This window comes from Oryctolagus cuniculus, chromosome 3, assembly GCF_964237555.1.
Source record: "Oryctolagus cuniculus chromosome 3, mOryCun1.1, whole genome shotgun sequence".
Lineage (NCBI taxonomy): Eukaryota > Metazoa > Chordata > Mammalia > Lagomorpha > Leporidae > Oryctolagus > Oryctolagus cuniculus.
In genome coordinates this window covers 3,197,041-3,220,299 of record NC_091434.1, presented here as the reverse complement: position 1 = coordinate 3,220,299, position 23,259 = coordinate 3,197,041, and the positions used below count along the sequence as shown (strand labels likewise).

The following is a 23,259-nucleotide window of genomic DNA, read 5'->3' as shown; positions in this document are numbered from 1 at the left end:
TCCCCCAGTGCCACACAGCACAGGTGACAATGCAACCCCCACCTGTGTCCCCCAGTGCCATACAGCACAGGTGACAATCCAACCCCCACCTGTGTCCCCCCGCGCCACACAGCACAGGTGACAATCCAGCCCCCACCTGAGTCCCCCAGTGCCATACAGCACAGGTGACAATCAACCACCCTGTGTCCCCCAGTGCCACACAGCACACGTGACAATCCAACCCCCACCTGTGTCCCCCAGCGCCACAGAGCACACGTGACAATCCAACCCCCACCTGTGTCCCCCAGTGCCACACAGCACAGGTGACAATCCAACCCCCACCTGTGTCCCCCAGTGCCACACAGCACAGGTGACAATCCAGCCCCAACCTGAGTCCCCCCAGCGTCACACAGCACAGGTGACAATCCAACCCCCACCTGTGTCCCCCAGTGCCACACAGCACACGTGACAATCCAGCCCCAACCTGTGTCCCCCAGTGCCACACTGCACAGGTGACAATCCAGCCCCCACCTGTGTCCCCCAGTGCCACACAGCACAGGTGACAATCCAACCCCCACCTGTGTCCCCCAGTGCCACACAGCACACGTGACAATCCAACCCCCACCTGTGTCCCCCAGTGCCACACAGCACAGGTGACAATCCAGCCCCAACCTGTGTCCCCCAGTGCAACAGAGCACATGTGACAATGCAACCCCCACCTGTGTGCCCCAGCGCCACACAGCACAGGTGACAATTCAACCCCCACCTGTGTCCCCCAGTGCCACACAGCACAGGTGACAATCCAGCCCCCACCTGTGTCCCCCAGTGCCACACAGCACACGTGACAATCCAACCCCCACCTGAGTCCCCCCAGTGTCACACAGCACAGGTGACAATCCAACCCCCACCTGTGTCCCCCAGTGCCACACTGCACAGGTGACAATCCAACCCCCACCTGTGTCCCCCAGTGCCACACAGCACAGGTGACAATCCAACCCCCACCTGAGTCCCCCCAGTGTCACACAGCACACGTGACAATCCAACCCCCACCTGTGTCCCCCAGTGCCACACAGCACAGGTGACAATCCAACCCCCACCTGAGTCCCCCAGTGCCACACAGCACAGGTGACAATCCAACCCCCACCTGAGTCCCCCAGTGCCACACAGCACAGGTGACAATCCAACCCCCACCTGTGTCCCCCAGTGCCACACAGTACATTTGACAATCCAACCCCCACCTGTGTCCCCCAGCGCCACACTGCACAGGTGACAATCCAGCCCCCACCTGAGTCCCCCAGTGCCACACAGCACAGGTGACAATGCAACCCCCACCTGTGTCCCCCAGTGCCATACAGCACAGGTGACAATCCAACCCCCACCTGTGTCCCCCAGTGCCACACAGCACAGGTGACAATCAACCACCCTGTGTCCCCCAGCGCCACACAGCACAGGTGACAACCGCCCTGTGTCCCCCAGCGCCACACAGCACAGGTGACAACCACCCTGTGTCCCCCAGCGCCACACAGCACAGGTGACAATCAACCACCCTGTGTCCCCCAGTGCCACACAGCACAGGTGACAATCCAACCCCCACCTGTGTCCCCCAGTGCCACACAGCACAGGTGACAATCCAACCCCCACCTGTGTCCCCCAGTGCCACACAGCACAGGTGACAATTCAACCCCCACCTGTGTCCCCCAGTGCCACACAGCACACGTGACAATCCAGCCCCCACCTGTGTCCCCCAGTGCCACACAGCACAGGTGACAATCCAACCCCCACCTGAGTCCCCCCAGTGTCACACAGCACAGGTGACAATCCAACCCCCACCTGTGTCCCCCAGTGCCACACTGCACAGGTGACAATCCAACCCCCACCTGAGTCCCCCAGTGCCATACAGCACAGGTGACAATCCAACCCCCACCTGAGTCCCCCCAGTGTCACACAGCACAGGTGACAATCCAACCCCCACCTGTGTCCCCCAGTGCCACACAGCACAGGTGACAATCCAACCCCCACCTGAGTCCCCCAGTGCCACACAGCACAGGTGACAATACAACCACCCTGTGTCCCCCAGCGCCACAGAGCACACGGGACAATCCAACCAGCCCATCAAAGAAGCATTGGAAGCTGTAAAATATTGTTTAATTTGACTTATATTTATAATTATCATGGGTGTCCAACAATGTAGATGAATGATAAGGTAAAAACTGGTTCTGTCCAGTAGATGAGAACATTAAGACCACGTGTTGTTGATCAGCTAGCTATTTAACTGCATGGTCCCATACCAATGTTTCACGATAAAGCCGGCCCCCAGCCTGGCCAGCAGTGCTGCGAAGCCCCCAGGACTGGGTGGCACTCCCTGGGGGTCCAGCGTCCATTCCAGCACCAGTGTTGAGCACAAGTGTTTTATGGGCAGCAGCTGGAGGAAATGTTTTCTCTTGAATTTCTTGAATGGAGGTGAAATCGTAGCTGGTCCTCTCGAGCCTTCACGGACTAATTAGTTAGCCACGGTTCCCACTGTCCTCTCCTCGTCAGGCCGTGTTATTCTAGAAGGAAACCAGACAGAGAGAGGGCCGCCATGCAATCAGGAGCCCAGTCGGCCTTTTGTTCCAGGAAACCCCACTTGTTTGCAGAAGCCTCCGCCGGGCGCTCCGGGAGCTCCCTGCTTCAGGAAGGGCCCTGCTCTCTGTGGCCTCCTCCCAGCCTGCAGATGACGGCCTTGAGAGCCCTCCCCGGGGCTGGCTGGCTTATCTGCCGCAGCCATGTTGTGCTCAGGGTCAGGGCAAGTCACGGTGTCACGGAGTCCACGGTCAAGCGCAGCCTCCTCAGGATGCCCTGTGGAGGGGAGCTGGCAGGTTCTCTCTGCCAAGTGCTGGCCGCCTACACCTTCAGGAACCTTGTGCTAAACACAACTTATCTCCCTCTGTGAGTTCCCCTGCAAGACAGTGGGGGAGTCACACGGCACCAGCCCCTGCAGCAGACCAGGGCTCCTGCTAGCCCGTCTGCTCAGGACAAGCAGTGGCCCTGCCAGTCCCTCCGAGGGAATGGCCGGTGTGCCCAAGTCGGGAGCCACATCCCAGGAGACGTCTGGCATCAAGTGTGGTGCTTGGATTAGGACACTGTGTCTACAGAACACCCTCGTTCAAATGGACCGTGCATCCCGGGGGAGATGGCTGGCTGCTGGCTAGAGTTACAGATGTCTTCCTGGAGGCGGGGGGGAGGCGGGGGGAGGAGCGCCCGAGTCCTCCATGGAATGATGGCGGCTCTCAAGCGATGTGCCTTGTTGCTTTGTTCTGCTGGAGTTTGGGGAGGGGACGAGGACCGCGGCGGGCAGCGGCTGGCAGAACTGAGGGAAGACTGGGCACCCGTCTTCTGTCCGAGTTGTACCAGAGACTCCGGGTTGCACATGAAATCGTCTTGTTTCTGCAGCTGCTGACAGCGCGCGCACGATGAGGAGCCCACATGGTTTGCTCTGGTCATCACGAAGCAGCTTTGAAGTAAACAACCCCAGCTTTGCCACTTTGTAGCGCGAGACCTCAGATAATCAAGCAAAGGTTTTTTAAGGATTTATTTATTTTACTTGAAAATTGGAGTTAAAGAGAGGGAGGGAGGGAGGGAGAGAGAGGTCGAGAGAGAGAGAGATCTTCCATCTGGTGGTTCATTCGCTGAACACCACTACAGCTGGGCTGAAGCCAGGAGCCAGGAGCTTCCTCCGGGTCTCCCATGTGGGTCCAGGATCCCAAGCACTTGGGCCATCTTCCACTGCTTTCCCAGAGCATAGCAGAGAGCTGGATCGGAAGTGGAGGAGCTGGGACTGAACCGGCGCCCGTATGGGATGCTGGTGGTGCAGGCGGGGGGGCTTAGCCGGCTGCAACACAGTGCCAGCCCCTAACCAAAGCTCTTGAGTCTCCGTTTCTTCCTCCGTCACGTGGAGACCGCAGCCCTCTGCCCACGGGGCTTTGAGAGGGTTCTGTGTGCTGGGTCACGAGTACTTGCAAGTGCTGGCAGCCGGAGTCCCGTTTCACCGATCCATCGAGAAGAGCCTGGAGATGGTTACTGAGAGAGGCGACGTGGCGCTTCAGACGGGCCGGGATCCTCTGTGAGGACCCTTGGTCTACTTAGTGCTTCTCCGAGGCACTTCTGTCATCGCTGTCCTTGGACCATGGCGTGTGCTACACAGAAGCAAGGCTTCCAGCCCAGTCGTGGCGTAGAGAAGAAATCGGTCAATATTTTCCACCTCCTTCACGGCGCTGTGTGATATCCTGGGCGATCACTCCTGCTGGGGATAGTCAACAAGCCTTGGAGGTCTCTCCTGACCTGAGAAACAGACCGGGCCACACCAGGCCCAAGTCCCGGCAGTCCCGGTTCCCTTATAGAGGAGGGCGCAGCCCGTGGAGGCCGGCGGTAGCACTTCCTCGGGCGGAGCCTGCAACGTGGCATCGACAAACCCGAGCAGGGAAGACGGCGCTTTGAGGCCCAGATGAAAATGCATTTTCTGCTTGTCGCAGTCCACAGGTGGCTCCTTTCTTCAGCTGAGACCTTAACTCTGCAGACAACATTGGACTTACACAAGAACACAGAAAGGTGGATCGCACATCCCATTGGATCGTCACCGATTTGGCCTTTGGGGTTTCCATAAAGCGGAAGAGAGAAGGAACAGAGTTCATTGTCGTAGAAATCACTGACGCAGCGCTGGCTCCCCGGTACCACCTGCTCTGGGAAGGAGACACAGGAGCAAGGCCCTGCGCAGGTAGCTTTCTCAAGGAGCAACAAACAGAGGGTCCTTGCGGGTCCCTACTTGGGCCTCGGGAAACAGGCTCAGGTCTGGACGTCCCCGCTGGCTTTGGGTTCTGCTACCTCCCAGGCTGCATCCTTCCCACCCCTCCCCCTCCCAGAGAGGCAGTGCATCCCGCCTCTCTCCGCTGGCCAGGCACTCACTCTTTGTCGTTTCCAGGCTGTCGTGACAAGCACTGCGCTCGCTGGTCCTCTTGGAGCCCAGGAAGGGGGCTCGACGATGCTCTGTCCATGGTGCCGTGTGCCAGGCCTGGGGAGAAGGCTGCTCCCCCGGGCTCCTCTGTGGGCAGCCCTGTGCCTCCAGTCTGCCTGCTGGAGAAGCTGAGTCAGAGAATGCTTGAATGGAAATGCGGTTACGGATGGAAATGGAGTCACAGGACTTTGAAGTGTGTGGAGTTCACTGGTGACAAAGCCACAGTTCCTCCAGGCTCTCCGGTGCCCGCCACCCTGCGCCAGCTGTCGAGGCGTGCAGAGCAGAGAGGTCAAGACCCGTCAGTAGAAGTGAGGGACAGCAGAAACAGGGGAGGGGTGTGGAGGTGCAGGAGTACCCGTGGCCTGGAACTGGGGAGGGGGGCCTGGTCCCTGGCTGCCCACTGAGAAGGTGGGGGCAGCCTGGCCTCCTGTTCCTCCCCCAGCCCCTGGGTTTCACGCAGGCCTGCTCCCTCCTGCGTCTCTGCCTCTGCAGAGCCCAGAGTCCAGCTGGGGGAAGCCCTGATGCACAAGGCAAACCACAGCAGGTCCAGCGGCGGATGGCCCAGCAAGGGGAAGAGGTTCTATCGGGAGCTGACTGGGCATGTGCCCACCAGTGTGGTCAGTGTGTGTGTGTGTGTGTGTGTGTGAGCGTGCGTGTCCCAGAGCGATGTGGCCACCGGGAAGCCCACTTCTGCCTTCCTGGGACAGCCAGTGGGGTGGGAGGGAGGGAGTGGTCAGCGGAGGCCAGGGCCCAGACTGCTATGGCTTGGGGCGAGCAGTGGAACGTGGCGTGAGCGTTTGGCCCCCTGCACCCACATGGGAAATCCAGATGAAGGCCCTGGCTCCTGTCTTTGGCCTGGCCCAGCCCTGGCCATTGTGGCCGTCTGGGGAGTGAACCAGCAGATGGAAGATCTCTTTCTTTCTGTCTCTCCCCATCTCTCTGTAACTCTGACTTTCAAAACAAATAAATGATTTTTTTAAAAGGAATGTCAGACAATTAGGGGAAATTGTTAGAATTGGAAAAGTGACATACTTAGCCATCACCTGCTGCTGATTTTAAATTCATGGCTGCTTGTTGTATTTAAAATCTCAAAATGTTGCCTGGGGACATTGATCATTAATGAATGCAATTAGCAAGTGCAGGGGTTGCTTTTGTTTCTAAAACTGTAACCACTCACCCGGCAGGAAGAGCGGGGCAGTCATTGCAACACCAGCAGCCTCTCCCTTCACAGGACATTCCCCAGGCTTGCATCGTGTGCTTGGATTGGGAATTAAAAGGATTATTTGGATCACGATTGTGTACTTAGTGTAAGAAAGAGCAGATTATGTATAAAGTATTTTAACTCAAGAGCCCAGCTTTGTGGCATAGCATGTAAAGCTGCCACCCACAATGCCGGCAAGTCTGTGTGGGCGCTGGTTCAAGTCCCAGCTGCTCCATTTCCAATCAAACTCCCTGATCATGGCCTGGGACAGCAGTGGAAGATGGTCCAAGTGCTTGGGCCCCTGCGCCCACGTGGGTGGCCCCCGATGAATCTCCTGGCTCCTGGCTTCAGCCTGGCAGAACCCCAGCCATTGCAGCCATCTGAGGGGTGAATGAGTAGATGGAAGACCTCTCTCTCTCTCTCTCTCTCTCTCTCTCTTTCTCTTTCTCTTTCTCTGTTTCTCTCTTTCCCTCCCTCTCTTTGTAGCTCTTTCAAATAAATAAATAAATATTTTTAAGAATATTTCAACTGAAAAGGAAAATGTAATTCTTTGTTACTCTTGGTTTTGATTTGTGAAGTTTGTTTTTTTACATAGAGGTAAGATTTGGATCATTCCTAGGTTTTTATTTAAATGGTGTTTGTGTAAATCAGGTTTATAAATTAGAGAGGAAAGGCAGGATTATCCAGATGTAGCTCTTGATGAGTTTAATGGAGGGAGAGAACCCTGACCCTCCACCAACTACACCTGCTCACGGGAGGTCTCAGCTAAAACCGCAGCAAACTCAAAACTCATCACCACCACCATCACCACCACCACCACTGTCATAATCACCATCACCATCATCACCACCACCATCACCATCGTACTCTCATCACCATCTTCATCATCGCTGTTTTTATTATTTTTTCGACAGGCAGAGTGGACAGTGAGAGAGAGAGACAGAGAGAAAGGTCTTCCTTTGCCGTTGGTTCACCCTCCAATGGCCGCCACGGCTGGTGCTCTGCAGCCGGCACACTGCACTGATCCGATGGCAGGAGCCAGGTGCTTCTCCTGGTCTCCCATGGGGTGCAGGGCCCAAGCACTTGGGCCATCCTCCACTGCACTCCCGGGCCACAGCAGAGAGCTGGCCTGGAAGAGGGGCAACCGGGACAGAATCCGGCGCCCTGACCGGGACTAGAACCCGGTGTGCCAGCGCCGCAAGGTGGAGGATTAGCCTAGTGAGCCGCAGCGCCGGCCTCATCATCACTGTTTTAGAGATAAAGAAACCTAAGCACAGAGTTTTTTTTAAAAAGATTTATTTGAAAGTCAAAGTTAGAGAGAGAGTGAGGTAGAGAGAGGAAGAGCTTCCATCTACTCGTTCACCCCTCAGATGGCTGCAATGGCTGGTGCTGGGCCAGGCGGAAGCCAGGAGCCAGGAGATTCATTGGGGCCACCCACGTGGGTGCAGGGATCCACGCACTTGGGCCGTCCTCCACTGCTTTTCTCAGGCCATTAGCAGGCAGCTGGATTGGAAGTGGAGCAGCCAGGACACAACAGGAGCCCATATGGGATGCTGGCATCGCAGGCAGAGCCTTTACCCAGTACACCACAGCACCCGGTGGGCATGGAGTATTAAAAACATATCCAAGATTAGCCGATCCGAAGGAAGGAGTCTGCTGAAACCCAGGCTGTGGCTGCCGGTCTGTGCTCTCCACGGCCGCTGGGTTTGACCAGGTGGAGCACTTCGTGGGAGCGTCTTTGCTTCCTGCTGTCTTGGGCACCGAGCACCCAGCATGAGCGCGGCGGTGGGGATGCCTGCCTGGCACTGTCTGCGGCTCCAGCGGTACCCACCACCGTCACCCTGAGCGCCTGTATTCACACACTGAGACATCTGGTTCCCCCCGCAAAGTGCGATTCTCCCTGAAACGAAGGCTGGGTGTTCGGGGGAGTCCACGCTGGGCGCTTCCTGCCCGATCAGCAACTCCCTCGAGGTGGGTGCTTCTTTCCATCGGTGCCTCCACGAGCAGGGTTCACTGGCCCAGGAAACCCTGCCCCGCGGTGTGGCCGAGTCTGAAATGAAGCCTGCTGGAAACAGGAACTAAGATCGGCCTGGCCACCAGCACGTCCGAGTGTTCTTTCCTCTCTTCCCCTTGTTTCTCGTTTATCTGAGCGCGGGAGCACTGAAAGCGAGGGACAGGCAGCACACCGCCGCTCTCCGAAGGTCACCGTTCTCTGCTCGTCCGCCGGTGTGCCCGCTCCATTGCTTTACCCTTGTTGAGCACCCCTGTGCTGTGTTCGCGGCTGCTGTTTTCTTAGTCAGGGCGCTGCTTTCTAACGCTCAGACTCCGACGTCCAAGCCATCCCTTGCTTCTTCTGCACTTTGAAGCAGACAGTTTTCAGTCCTCGATTCCTTTGTCACAATTTGAAATGTGGATTATGATGGCTGCAAATAAGGCTTGCGCTGGTCCCGTCAGCTTCAAGGATGGCAACACCCCTCAGAGAGGCTACCTACAGGTTCTCTGATGTTTTAAGCTACTGACGTATTTTCACACGGAATCTCTGGTTGGCGAATCTCCAGTCCACAAAATCTCTAATTCAGGTGGCCACTAAAATCTATGCCCCTGAAATAGTAATACCGGCAGAAGACACTATGTCTCAATTACTGTTGGACGTGCGTTGCACCCATTAATCGCTTACCCGCGTAGCACCCATGGGAGACTGCTGTTCTCGCAAGTACAAGGTGCTGCAGTCACTTGCCCAGGTCCCCCTTCTACTGCGGGGAGAGCACACGGCTGTAAGTATATCCTCTGCCATGGCCGCTTTTGTGGTGAAACCATCTCTCGGGCTTCTTCGCAGACAGCGTGTTAGCCTCGTCTCATGCATTCCTGTCTGTTAGGTTGACGAGGAAGGTAGCGGCCGGTGTCAGCCGAACAACACCGGAGGAGCAAGGACCCTAAAGCTCCTGTTGGAGACAGAACAGGGCTGTGCTGCACCTGCGCTGCTGCGCCCACTCACACGGCTCTGGGGGCCTCCGTTTGCACAGGGGGAGGATGACAACAAGGCCTTCCTGGGTCCAAGAATGTAAACGAGATGGCAAACGAGAGGCGCCGCACGGCCCGAGCCTGAGCGTGGGCAGTAACTTCTCCATCGCGGAGGAGACGTCCCCACAGGAGAAGCCGCTCCGAGGAGGTCCAGGCTGCCCCGCGCCGTCTGGGATTCGGGAAATCTCACACAAGCGGGAGAATGGAGAGCTGGAGCAGGCGGTGCCGCCCGTCCTCGGCGGCCATCCTTCTTCGCAGTATTGGTCTTGGCACGACGCTTGACAAGATTTGTACAGCGGACTACACACAAGCGCTGCTCTCAAGGACTTGTAATTTATGCCTTCTTGGCTGTTAGCTTCATTGTTACCATTTGGGGGGCTGACTCCGTCTTTGCGCAGATCCAAGTTTCTGTCGGTGTCGTGTTCCTTCTGCCCCGAGAACCCCCGACAGAACACTCCATCTCCCGCGTCTGCCGACAAGACGTGCTCCGAGGTTCCGCCCTTCAGAGCGAGTCTGCAGCTCACCTTCCTCTCTGAGGTCTTGTCGCTGGGCGTGGCGCCCCGGGTTGAGTTCTGTCTCTCTCACTGCTTTAGAGACACCGACCTACGACTTCCGCCTCGCACGGGTCTGGCTGGGCAGGCGGCTGTGATCCCTGTCGTTATTTTCCTGAGTGTCACCCGTCCCGTTTCTCCGGTGGCCCCAAGCCCCAGCTGTATCTGCTCTGAGCAGTGGGACTGGTGGATCCAGTGTGGGCTTTAGAGAATTATCCTGCTTGGGGTCCTCGGAGCGTTTTGATCTGTGGTTTGATGGATTTTATTACTTGAGGAACGTGCTTATTATTTTATTTTTTAAAGATTTATTTGTGAAAAGTACAGTTAGAGAGAGAAAGAGGGAGAGATTCCATCTGCTGGCCATAATGGCCGGGGCTGGGCCAGGTGGAAAGCAGGAGCCAGGAGCTTCATCCGGGTCTTCCACGTGGCCCGTTTCCTCCTGGGCCAAGCGGCAATATCGGTAATTCTCAGGGCACAGCACGGCGCTGAGGCTGCGTTGCTGATCTGTTATGTGTTGTCCTGCAGTGCACTGTACGGTAAATACACGTTTCCTACTGAAGCTGGGCCTTCCGTAATGAGCTAGAACTCGGCACTTTCATCATAAAAGTCATAAATGACCACCAAAGCTTTTTAAACTAGAAATGTCCAGTCATTAAAATCCTACACAGTCGTAACTAATTCCTTTTAGGGGGTCTTTTAACTGTCCACGTGTTCTCTTCAGTACACTGCGGTTCATCGTACGAGCTGCCTGTCCCATCGCGTCCTGTACTGTCTGTCGCACCTTGAATGCTCCCGGTATCAATAAATGTTCAAGATCTGCTTTGGGGAGCCGGTGCTGTGGTGTGGCAGGTAAAGCTGCCGCCTATGGAGCTGGCAAACCACGTGGGCTCCATCTGTGTCCTGGCTGCTCCAATTCCAATCCGCTCCCTGCTAATGCACCTGGGAAAGCAGCGGAAGACGGCTCTGGACCCAAGTGGGAGACCTGGAGGAAGCTCCTGGCGCCTGGCTTCGGCCTGGCCAAGCCCCAGCTGTTGCAGCCATCTGGGGAGTGAACCAACGGATGGAAGACCTCTCTCTCTTTATCTCTCCCTCTTTCTCTCGCTGTCATTCTGCCATTCAAATGAATAAAATGAAAATTAAAAAAAAAAAAAAACCTACTTTTTCCCCTATTGTGGTTAACCATTCCACGTGAGGACATTCGGTCATTTCCTTCTTTTATTAAAATGGAAGCGCCTGCGACAAACATCGTCAATAATGAATATTCACTCCCAGGAACAGCAGAGATACTCCTCGTACACTTGCCTCAGTGGAGAGTGGTGAACGGGCGAACATCAAACCGGGCGGACACACCGATGGCCAGTGAAGACAGGAGCGACTGGGTGAAAGAGCCGTCATGGCGTCTGTGCACCCAGCGCGGAGCGGATTCCTGGGGGGAGGGGCCCCTCGAGAAACAAGGAATGAGCTGCAGACACGGTGCGGAGCCCGGCGAGGCGCCCGTCGGTGGGGAACTCTGGTTTGTGACCGTGCAGAAGGAGGCAGGATGTTCTCAAGGTTGTGTGTGGACCAGGCACTGGCAGCAGAAGGAAGGGCGAGCAGGCCTGGAGGGCCCACTCCCTCCTTCATGCGAGCCGTGGAGATGGGCTCGGAGTGTGGGGGCCACCGAGGTCAGGGAGAGCTGGCTCGGCTCTGCAGACTACACAGGGTCAGGCAAGGCCACACGGAGGACAGGCGTGGTCACACGGAGGACAGGCAAGGTCACACAGAGGACACATGAAGGACAGGCAAAGCCACACGGAGGACAGGGGAGGCCACACGGAGGGTCAGGCAAGGCCATACGGAGGACAGGCAAGGCCACACCAAGGATCAGGCAAGGCCACACAGAGGACAGGCATGGCCACACCGGGGGACAGGCAAGGTCACACAGAGAACACATGGAGGACAGGGGAGGCCACACGGAGGACAGGCAAGGCCACATGGAGGACAGGCAAAGCCACACCAAGGGTCAGGCAAGGCCACACAGAGGACAGGCAAGGCCACACCAAGGGTCAGGCAAGATCACATGGGGATAGTCACGGCCACACCGAGGACAGGCAAAGCCACATGGAGGACAGACAAAGCCACACAGAGGACGGGGAGGCCACACGGAGGACAGGCAAGACCACACAGAGGACAGGCAAAGCCACACAGGGACAGGCAAGGCCACATGGAGGGTCAGGCAAGGCCACACAGGGAATAGGCAAGGCCACACGGGAACAGGCACGGCCACAGGGAGGACAGGCGAGGCCACACAGAGATCAGGCAAGGCCACACTGAGGGTCAGGCAAGGCCACACGGAGGACAGGTGAGGCCACACGGAGGACAGGCGAGTCCACACGGAGGACAGGCAAGGCCACACGGGGGGTCAGGAGAGGCCACCTCCAAGGTCTGTGCAGAGACTCGCCGGACGGGGCAGGGCAGGGAGACAGAGAAGGACAAGGACCAGGACGGGGAAGACTTGAGGCCCTGAGCAGACCATGAACGGGTGTCGCCCCCACTGGGGAGCAGCCAAGGCGAGAGGGAGGGGCAGGTGCGCTGAGCCCAGGAGGTGGAAGCAGCCGGAAGAGGGGGCTCTCAGCAGAAGGCCCCCAGGGGAGAAGGAGTTAGGGTTTCAGAAGTGGACAAAAGCTAAGGACAAGACCAAGATACGGCCCTGAGACCGGACGCCCAAAGCGGAGCAGTGGGACGTCCAAGCTGTCCGGACGGAGGAGCGTCCAGGAACGGAGGCAAGGACAAGGCTGGGGGACCGCGCCCCAGGCACATGGGCCCTGGCTCCACGGGGCAGTGACCGAGAAAGGAGGACAGAAAGCAGTAGAAGGCAGCCTGGGAGTGGCCAGGGGAGGGCACTTCGGGGAGAAGTGGGAGGAGCTGCTCGGGGGGGGGCAGGAGGCGGGGTTCCCAAGCAGGGAGGAGCCCTGGGTGGGGTGGAGAGCGGGGGCTGCGTGACCGCAGTAACCACCCGGCCATCGCCCTGGGGGCCAGTGAGACTGAGACTTGTGAGTCATGGAGAGGGAGTGCCAGCTGTCAAAATAAACGATAAAATCCACTTTGTGGGGTGTTATGTTTAGCGTTATAGGGCCAGATGTTCCAGCTGTCCGTTTCTGCTGCAGGTCACCGACTCCGCTCTCCTTGCCGTCTGGAAACGTGGTCCCTGTTAATCCGTAGTTGGCTCTCCTACCATCTTGCTGGTTTGGACCTCGGAGAAGAAATGGAGGGAGCACAGGTGGCTCTGACCAGCCGGACGGGGATGTCACAGCGCCATGGGCTTCACCCACTCAGCGCCAGCCACAGCTGTTTCATTAACCAGAGCCACTTGCTGTGCGCTAACGGGCCGAGAGGGACTCATAAAGCCAAGGGATGAAGTCCAAGGGCCTGGGCTGACCAGACACGAGGGGCTGCCCATTGCTGCATCATCAGAAACAGCCGAGGAGAGACCCAGCCAAGCAGGGAAATGAGGTGACCTGCGGGGTGGCCGCGTCTCTCTAGAACCCTGTAGAGCCCTGTGATAAGGAAGCGGTCCCTATCACACCGAGGTCTGAAGCTTCTCCCTTATTGGCTGGCCAGCTGCCTGGGCACCCTCAGGCCCCTCCCACAGAGGCCAGGAACCGGGCCGTCCTCTCCCGTGGCCGCCCACTCACCCCTCACCTCCTGGGCCAGCCGCAAACTTAGGACCTCTTCTTTGCGATGGTTTTATGAGGACCTGGGGTCATGAAACGAAAAAAAGAGGGAAACAAAATAGATATATGGGGAAGTTCCAAAGACCAAAGGATTCTCCAAGTAGCCATTTTCTGGCCAATAAATATTTGTTGGGGAAATTAATGGCCTGTTCAGGAACCAGCTCCAGTGTCAGCCCCTAGGAGCCAGTGTTTTATGTCCATCAGGTGCTCTGCACAGCCCGGGCGCCGCACGGTTTCTTGTCCAGGCGGAGTAGACTTGTGAGCTGAGGCTGGGGCACTGGGGCCCCCCAACACGGTGTCCTCTCCTGTGCCCCTCCCCCTCTCCCCCAGGGCCTCCCCTTGGGACCCGTCCTCCAGCCCGTGGTCCCCACGAGTCCTTGAGGGTGGCAGAGCCGTGGATCAATGCATCAGCCTCTGAACCGAGAGCCCTTGTGCACCCTGGGAATTCTGCTGCGTCTCCTGCCCTGGTCCGTTTCGTTATTCCCGGGTAGAAAGAAATGAAAACTTGACCCATGCAGCATAGACAGAAATCGACAAGCTTCTTCGAAACGTTTGCGGGAAGCGGAGTTCAAGGATGAGCTTCTTAGGGCCTAAAAGTCTTCGTGAGCCGTGCGTGGTTTTGCGCACCCGCACTTCCATGTCCTTCTTGACCTCCGTAAAATCACCGACAGCTCACAAGCCTCAGTGCCTTGCGGCCGGGTCTCCTCTGCAGGGAACATCGCTCTGTGGCTCCTGCGCCCCGCATCTGAGCGGGACCCCTGAAAGCTCGCGCACGCGGCTCCTCGCTGCTCTGCGCTCGCCCCCACCTCTCCGACCACTCAGTGCCGAGAACCGCATCACCTGACTGTTCCCCCTCCGGGTGGGGCTGGCGGCGGTGGGAAACTCCACGGCGCCCCAGGGGGGCCACCGGGTGAGTGATGCCGCCCGCGCCGCCTGGGATGGCAGCGCACCTCACACGTCTCACTCGTTCCCCACGCACTCAGGGCACGGCTTCAGCTCAGCGCCTGCCCCGAGACAGCCAGATAAGAGCGTGAGAATCTCACCGTACGCAGCTGCGGACAGGAGGGCACGGAGACGGGCAGCTCCACCCAGACTGTGGGGGCCAGGACAAGCCCCCGATTTCTGCGTTAGGTCACTGGGAAGATGGCGCTGGCCCAGCCTGGGCCAGGGAGCACGCGGGAGTGGTTAGAGAAGAGGTTAGCAGGTCGGGTGCAGAAGTGCAGACCCGCTGAGATCCTTCTCTGTGCCTGGAGGTCATCAGACCGCCGTGTGAGCCGCTCCGGGCTGGGCGCAGAGCCTGTGAGGAGGGCTGCGGGGCACCTGCCCGGGGAGGCGCTTTGGGGCTGCCTGTGGCTGAAGAAGAGAGCTTACCCAGTGTGTCCTTTGGTGGCAGGGGTGGCACAGTAAGGTGCTGTCCCCGCGGAGGTAGGTGCCCTGTGTGGGGGAGGCCCGTGGAGAGGGGCTGCAGGAAGAAGAATGAGGGGCCCGGTCAGACAGGCAGCACTGAGCGGAGGGGGCGCTGTCCCCGCTTCCCGGAACACAGGGACCCAGGAGAGCTGGGCAGTGAGGCCAAGGGGGATCAGCTGTTTCCCCAAGGCAGCCGCCAGGCCCTGGCTCGCTCGGTGCCGGAGACAGAGCAGAAGGCCCTGCAAGGACGCTCAGCGGCCGGGTCAGACGAGCCTGGGGCGCCCAGTGCCTGCGGGGCAGCTCCAGGGAGGGCTGGGAGTGTGCACTGGGAGGTGGCTCAGGGCTGGCCGGCGGTCTCCACTTGCACACACACCAGGGAGGCCTTAGGAGGTCACTCTGATGGACAAGACACTGTGGGCTGCGCACAGCCATGCTCGGAGAGGGAGAGCCCCACGCTGGCCGCAGGCAGGAGGTCCTCGTGGACACCCGATGGACAGCGTCTCACCCCAGCCTGGTGTCAGTGGACACCTTTCTGAATTCACAGCTTGCCCCATGCACGTGACCGCTGGGACCCCCCCCCCCCCCGAGCTAATGAGCTCCTGAGCGCCACCCCATCCCACGAGCCCTCCTGCTGCGGTTCTCGCCGACCACAGGAGGCAGTCGGCTGAGGCTCCAGGACCCCACCGGACCCCCCACCACCACCACCAGGGGAGCCACAGCCCATGGCCCACCTCTGCAGCGCCTCGGGTTCCCTGCCGAGGGCTTTGCTCTTCTCCGCCCAGGAGAGACGAGAGGCAGCGTCCACGCGGGAGAGGCGGCCGGGGCTGGGCCCTCCTTCCCTCTGAGTTCTGTGGAGATGTTTCTGCAAAGGCTGAGGCCCAGGCGTGCAGCTGCCTGCTTCACCTCGGCCTCTCCCAAGGGTGCACTGGGGACGCCTTTCCCGGAGCTATTGGGCCGTCTGCTCCTCCACACAGCCTTCCCCAGGGGGCGAGGGTGCTGGCCACCAGCCAGGGCTGCTCTCTCCGGGAGTAGGGGCCGGCCCTCACCCTGCCTGGGTCCCGGCGCTCACCCTGCTGGCAACGACACTTCTCCCCGGAGCAGCCACTCCATACGCAGTCCCACACAGTCTGTGCCAGAGCCGAGATCCTGCCTGAAGCCAGGGGCAGGTACCCAGGGGCCACGTTTGATGCCACGTGGCTAACCTTGCTTCCCAAGCACACTCAAGGCGGCAACGCAGACTTCACTGGGAAACCCTTTGGCACCGAGTTCTGTGTTTTTCAACTGATTTTCAGGTACAATCAGAACAGACTCCAATTACCAAGATCTTTTGCTCTCACTTGAAAATGAGTTGCCGAGGCTGGCACTGTGGCTTACTTGGTTAATCCTCCACCTGCGGCACCGGCATCCCATATGGGTGCCAGATTCTGTCCTGGTTGTCCCCTTTCCAGGCCAGCTCTCTGCTGTGGCCCGGGCGTGCAGTGGAGGATGGCCCAAGTGCTTGGGCCCTGCACCCCATGGGAGACCAGGAGAAGCACCTGGCTCCTGGCTTCAGATCAGCGCGGTGTGCCGGCCGCAGCAGCCATTGGGGGGTGAACCAATGGAAAAGGAAGACCTTTCTCTCTGTCTCTCTCTCTCGCTGTCTTTAACTCTATCTGTCAAATAAAGAAAGAAAGAAAGAAATAGAAAATGAGTTGCTAGAAAATGGTATCAGGAACCATGGGCTGAGGGCTGGGTGTGCCCAGTGCTGCCGGGCATCCTGGCTGCCAGGCCCCCTGAGCAGGAGATTGGTTGCTGACTGTGAGTGATCTGTCCCTCTGGGGCCGGTGTTCCTGTGCCACCTGTGACGCCAGCATCCCATAGGGGTCCCGGTTCGTGTCCCAGCTGCACCATTTGCGATCCAGCTCCCTGAGAAAGCAGTGGAAGATGGCCCAGGTGCTTGGGCCCCTGCACCCACGTGGAGACCTGGATGAAGCCTCTGGCCCCAGGTGTCAGCCTAGCCCAGCCCTGACCATTGCAGCCATCCGGGAAGTGAACCAGTGGATGGAAGACCTCTCTCCCCCTCCCCCTCTCTGCCTGTCCATCCTCAGGAGACCACACAGACCACGTTCTCACAGCTGCCACACTCACGCTGCAGGTGCAGAGGGTTTGCTTTCGCACTGCCCTGAAGTTGAGAAGCCGTGGACTAGAGCGTGGCAAGTGGGGAACTGCCCACGTGGCGGCTGTGGTGTTGGTAATGGCGTCAGCAGCTGAGCCTGGAGCCGTTGCTGCCGTCTCTCGGTCTGCCCCCACGTGCAGGGTCACACGGAGCCACGTGGAGCCACCCAGCAGCCCCGGTTTCCCTGTGCCCTGCGGCGGCAAGCCCCACTTCCCTCCTGGGATCCCGCGGCCTCCCTGGGGGCTTTCTGGGCAGGGTTTGCTCTGCTCCGTCCCCCTCTGGCTGCTGTGTGGAGATCGGGCTTCAGGGGCGGTCAAGACACAAGCAGGAAGCGAGACGGGGCCAGCCCGGCAGCGGGAGAGGGGCCGGGTTGCACTGGTGTCAGCCATGGAGATGAGGCTGCGTAGGGCAGACGGCTTTTTGGCAGAGATTTGAATCTGCGGCAGACTTTTGAGGTGCGGTTAAAGATGCTCCAGAGGGAGCGAATCTTGCCATTAAATTCTGTCCTGAGGCCAGCAGGCCTCCTCCTCCCCCGCCCCCACCCCGCAGGGCGGAGTCTGTAAGGTGACATCACCGGTTCCCAGAGCCAGGCTCGCTGGCAAACGCGCGGCTCTTCCGCGGGCTGAGTGGTCCTCCGACCGTCACGGGCGCTGATAAGCACTTGGCGGGGTGCTTCTGAGCCATCAGCGTGCGACCGGGAGCCGGCTGTCCCTCGCCCGAGCCATCTGCCCGGCACCAGGAACGGCTGAGCGGACCCTCGCCAGGGACAGCCTACACACGTTCTGCTCCTCTGAAGGATTTGTTTGGGGAAGACGTCTGGTGATTAATGAGCCGTTTCCCTACTGCTACAACACACGTGTGACCGTTAGCCGCCGGCTCCGGATGTGACAGGCGGGCTGGCCGGTGGCCGGGGAGGAGGTCGGGCCGGGGTGGATGGCCCTGGGGAAGGGCTTGCTCTGCTGCTGGTGCGGGCGGCAGGGCGCTCACAGGCGGGCCGGGTGCAGGCTCGCTCGGCAGCCGGCCTCTGTTCCTTCCAGTGCCCCGCGGGACTGCCCTCGTGCGAGTCCTGGCTGGGACAGGCCCTGAGGAGGCCTCTGCTCACACGTGGCTCCCGGCTGCACACGGCCCACCCGGACTCGCTCCCCAGGAAGGGGTCACGAGGCAGGCCAGGTCCCAGCCAGCTCGGGTCTCTCACCTGCAGCTCTGCAGGTTATCAGGGGGCCACCTCACAACGCTGCTTCTCATGGGGGCCCCAGGCTCGGAGGATGAGCAGCACGCCCCCGTCCCACGGCAGAGGGCAGAGGAGCAGCCCGGGGCGCACTTCCTCCAGCCCTGCCGCCGCCCCCATGGCTGCCTGGGAGCCCCCCCGCCAGGCGGTCACCTCTGCTCAGGGGTCAGCTTCTCCCATGCTGGCCTGGTGCAGATGCGTCCCTGCCTCAGCTGCTGTGCCCGTCCCCGCAGGCCACCACCACGCTTTCAGTGACTTCCTCGCCCGAGCGCGTGGGACTCCCACGAACCCCAGGCCCAGCAGCAGCCTGGGGAGGGCGCTGCGAATGCAGAGACGAGGCGCCCTCCGCGCCCTGGGCTTGGGGCTGGCCGGCCGACTTCTCCTCCACAGCAGCTTTAAGCAAAGCGCCAGGGGAGGGAGTGGAACTTAGGACCAGGCCTCTCCCAACTGCGGCTGTGAAGCTGCTGAGAACGAGGTGGCCAGCATCGTTTAATGGGATGGGATGGAGAATAGAATACAGACAACAGGGGCCGGCGCTGTGGCGCAGCGGGTAAAGCCTCCGCCTGCAGTGCCGGCATCCCATATGGGCACCGGTTCAAGCTCCAGCTGCTCCACTTCCGAACCAGCTCTCTGCTGTGGCCTGGGAAAGCAGGAGAAGATGGCCAAGTCCTTGGGCCCCTAAACCCATGTGGGAGACCCGGAAGAAGCTCCTGGCTCCTGGCTTCAGATAGGCCCAGCTCTGGCTGTTGTGGCCATTTGGAGAGTGAACCAGTAGATGGAAGCTCACTCGCTCACTCGCTCTCTCTCTCTCTGTCCCTGCCTCCACCTCTCTGTAACTCTGCCTTTTAAATAAACAAATAAATCTAAAACAGACAGCACGATGGAAAGAGGCATAGAATGCACGCACTTGCTAAGGAGGAGCATTGCTGCACATCATTAAACACACACTCACACCTACACATCATACATACACATACACACATAGACACACATGCTTATACACACATACACGTGCACATGTAAACACACATATACAAACACATACACACAAATGCACAAGCCCACATACACACACATCTATACACATACACACACATACACCCATTCACACATACATGTCTACACGCACACACACCCCTGGGGTGGCGCTGAGGTCCATCTGTGGCACGGACGCTAGGGTCCAGCCTTGGCCTTCAGCTTCAGCGTCCTGCCTGGCCTCCCCGGCTCCCAGGGGCCCTGCGAGTCACTGTCCTATCTAATCAGGGCAGCATCAATAAAAATGAGCAGGGCGCCTGTCTCAGACTGACGGCTACTAACTGACCGTGTGGGTGGGCGTGGTCCAGCCACAGCGGCTCACTGGGAGAGCCCAGGGTCAAGCTCCAACCCACTTCCAACCCACTTCCAGGATGCTGGCTTTGGCCTAGCTCAGCCCTGCCTGTCGCAGGCATTTTGGGGTGTGAGCCGTGGATGGAAGATCTCCCTCTCCCTCTCCCTCTCCCTCTCCCTCTCCCTCTCCCTCTCCCTCTCCCTCTCCCTCTCCCTCTCCCTCTCCCTCTCCCTCTCCCTCTCCCTCTCCCTCTCCCTCTCCCTCTCTCTCTCTCTCTTCCTGCTTCTCAAATAAATAAAAATAAACAAGTAGAACAATACATACCTGTACATATAATATACATCTTTAAACATGTATAACCATTCCCAGTGTAACCTGAAATAAAAATCCCCTGTACTACTTTATGTTTTAAAATTCCATCAGTCGGCCTGAGCCACAGCTCACTTGGCTAATCCTCCGCCTATGGCGCCGGCACACCGGGTTCTAGTCCTGGTCGGGGCGTCAGATTCTGTCCCGGTTGCTCCTCTTCCAGGCCAGCTCTCTGCTGTGGCCAGGGAGTGCAGTGGAGGATGGCCCAAGTGCTTGGGCCCTGCACCCCATGGGAGACCAGGAGAAGCACCTGGCTCCTGGCTTCGGATCAGCGCGGTGCGCCGGCCGTAGCAGCCATTGGAGGGTGAACCAACGGAAGGAAGACCTTTCTCTCTGTCGCTCTCTCTCACTGTCTAACTCTGCCTGTCAGAAAAAAAATCCCATCAGTCTGTGGAAATGCAAATGCAGATTCAATAAATAGTGCATGAGCTGAATGCTGTAGCCAATGCTCATTTGAAATCTATTGACTTCATACATGAAAATTCTCACGACAGTGCAGTGGACTGGCAGATGATGGGTAGAGAGAGAACAGATGCTCCATAACATAATTGTGTTTGAGACAGAAATGTTAACAAAAATTAAGTAATAACACGGGTGGGGAAGCAGGCCAGTGTATTACACGCCTGACCTTTTCAGAACTATTTGGCCCTAATATTCCTGTTAGTAAGCAAAATGATAATCTAAGCATTCGTACTAATTTGTTGTTTAATTCCTTTAGGCCACACATCTTTCAACCGAAAATCCTGGTCCCGAATCTTTCACATCTTCACAGCACGATGTCGCCATTTTGCCACCTCAAAAAAACGCTAAGAAGCCAAACCTCCCCAATCATGACCGTCGGCATCTGTGATCCATGCAGACAGGATGTTCACAACGCCACAGAGTCAAGCACCTGCCTTCCCCTGGGGTCAGCGCAGGGACAGGATGATGGACAGGCTCTCGGGGTTACGATGGACGGGCCCTCGGGGTTACGATGGACGGGCCCTCGGGGTTATGATGGACGGGCCCTCGGGTTCTGCACTTCCTGTTGCAGATGGGCAGTAGGAGGCAGGAACAAGAGCTGGCAGGACCCTGAAATCATTGCTCTCTACTCCGTGTTGTCAAATTTTAAAATTTTGCTCCCTAAGATTTTAATAAAAGCACAGTAATAAATCAATAAGTTTAAATTTTATTCCTTTTGTTCTTAATGCTTTGATCTCTGTTACAGCCACCCACTGATTTTTTTTAAAGATTTACTTGTTTGAAAGGCAGAGTTACAGAGAGGAAGAGGCAGAGAGAGAGAGAGACAGAGACAGAGACAGAGAGAGAGGTCTTCCATCCGCTGCTTCACTCCCCAGTTGGCTGCAACTGCCAGAGCTGAGCTGATCCGAAGCCAGGAGCCAGGAGCTTCCTCCAGGTCTCCGATGCAGGTGCAGGGGCCCAAGGAGTTGGGCCATCTTCCAGTGCTTTCCCAGGCCACAGCAGAGAGCTGGATTGGAAGTGGAGCAGCCAGGACTAGAACCGGCGCCCATACAGGATGCCGGCACTGCAGGCAGCAGCTTTTACCCTCTACGACACAGCGCCAGCCCCACCCCCTGATTTTTAACATCTGGTCGTTGGTCATTTGGCCAATACATGTATTCAATGCATCTCTGATATGTGTGTGCACACACATGTATGTGCATCCATGTGTATATCAATGTGCTTGTGCATGTTTAAGCATGTCCATATGTGTGTGTGCACAGGTCTGTGTGCATGTGCCTGTGTGTGCATGGGTGTGCATCCATGCGGGCATCGGTGTGTCCATTCTGTTTAAGTGTGTGCAGGCATGTGTGTGTGCACAGATCTCTGTGTCTGTGTCTTCATGCACACCTGTGTGCACATACGTGTGCATGCAGGACAGGTGTGCACACACATTCTTATGTGAGTGCTCTGCGCACTCCATTGTTAGCTTCACTCCTTGACCCTCGGTGAGGCGGGCGTGGTCTTCACTGAGCGGGAGACGGGGTGGAGGCTCAGGTAAGGACACCGCCAGCCCCAAGTCACACTTGAGTGGCCGCGGTGACTCAGCCCAGGTCGGAGTGCGGTTCCCAAGCCTCCCTCCCACACCACGGCTCCCGCTCACTAATGAAAGAGGCGGCCAGGATCTGAGGAGTCCAACGCAACAGGCGACGCCCACACGGGCAGATCCATCTCAAGGAGGAGCTTGCGTCACAGTTCACAGCAGACGGGTGTGGAGCCGAGCGTCAGGGCGAAGGGGCTCTGCTGGAGGTAGCCCAGGTGTGATGGGGGCCAAGGGAAGAAGCAGGCGGCCCAGGTGTGACGGCGGCCAAGGGAAGAAGCAGGCGGCCCAGGTGTGACGGCGGCCAAGGGAAGAAGCAGGCGGCCCAGGTGTGACGGCGGCCAAGGGAAGAAGCACCTGCCCTTAGCCGGGGGAGTCAGAGGAGCTGTCAGGGGAGACAGAGGGAGGGGCCCCGGAATAGCGTGTTTAGGACACAGAGCTGCAGCCAAGGCCGCAGGTGTCAGGGGACAGCGGGTCAGCAAGGCCAGCAGATGGGAAGGGTCCAGTCCAGGCCACCCTGGGAGCTGGCCAGGGCACTCGGACTTCATTCTGGATGCGTGGGGGGAGTCGCAGGAAGACTGTGAACATGGATGGCGTGTCACAGATATCATGGGGCGGCTGGGGGCAGGACGCGCTGGAGGTGGGCCGAGGGCGGAGGGGGAGGGTTGGAAGTCGCTCCCAGGTTCCTCCTGCTGGCTGCCCACCTGCCCAGGTGGGGGCATGGAAGGGGCGTCCAGGTGGACCAGAGGGCCTGCAAGCAGGAAGACGCAGCCGGCCGCGTGCCGTGGGGGTTACGAGGGGAAGAGGCCAGGGCAGGAGCACAGGACGAGCCAGGGCCTGCAGGGCTGGGAGCGGACGGGTGCTGTTTGGTCCAGGCAGCAGCTGAGGGTCCTGGCTTAGGTGGGATGCCCGGATGTGCACACCAGGAGGCCGAGTGGCGGGGGGCCAGCTTGCTCATTGCACTGGAAGACCCCCGGTGACACCATCCCCGGGGTACAGGCAAGACTTGCTGGCATGTCAGGAGCCGGTGTGAATGTGACACCAGCAGCCAGGTTCCAGCAAGCCGGCCCGGGTGTCCGTGCCCACCCTTCCACGGGCCAGGCACCCTGCAGCCCACGGCTAATGACACGGCCTCTTGCCATCAATCTGGGCGGGGCCTGCGAGTGTTGGGTCAGGGTCCGGGGGTGGGCAGCGCTTGAAGGGGCAATGCTCTTTCTGTTCTCAGGCCGAGTCCTGCCCAGTCCCGGGTGCCCACCTCAGCGTGGACTGGACCTGGG

The 23,259-nt window shown here is 58.6% G+C and overlaps 1 long non-coding RNA gene across 1 annotated transcript; it reads left to right on the top strand.

The window, feature by feature from the left end:
- The first annotated feature begins 17,636 nt into the window (after window positions 1-17,636).
- Window positions 17,637-21,094, top strand: LOC138849101 (uncharacterized). The gene is made up of 2 exons (XR_011387525.1): window positions 17,637-17,836; window positions 20,660-21,094. It is a non-coding gene; the product is annotated as an uncharacterized lncRNA (long non-coding RNA).
- The last annotated feature ends 2,165 nt before the right edge of the window (window positions 21,095-23,259 follow it).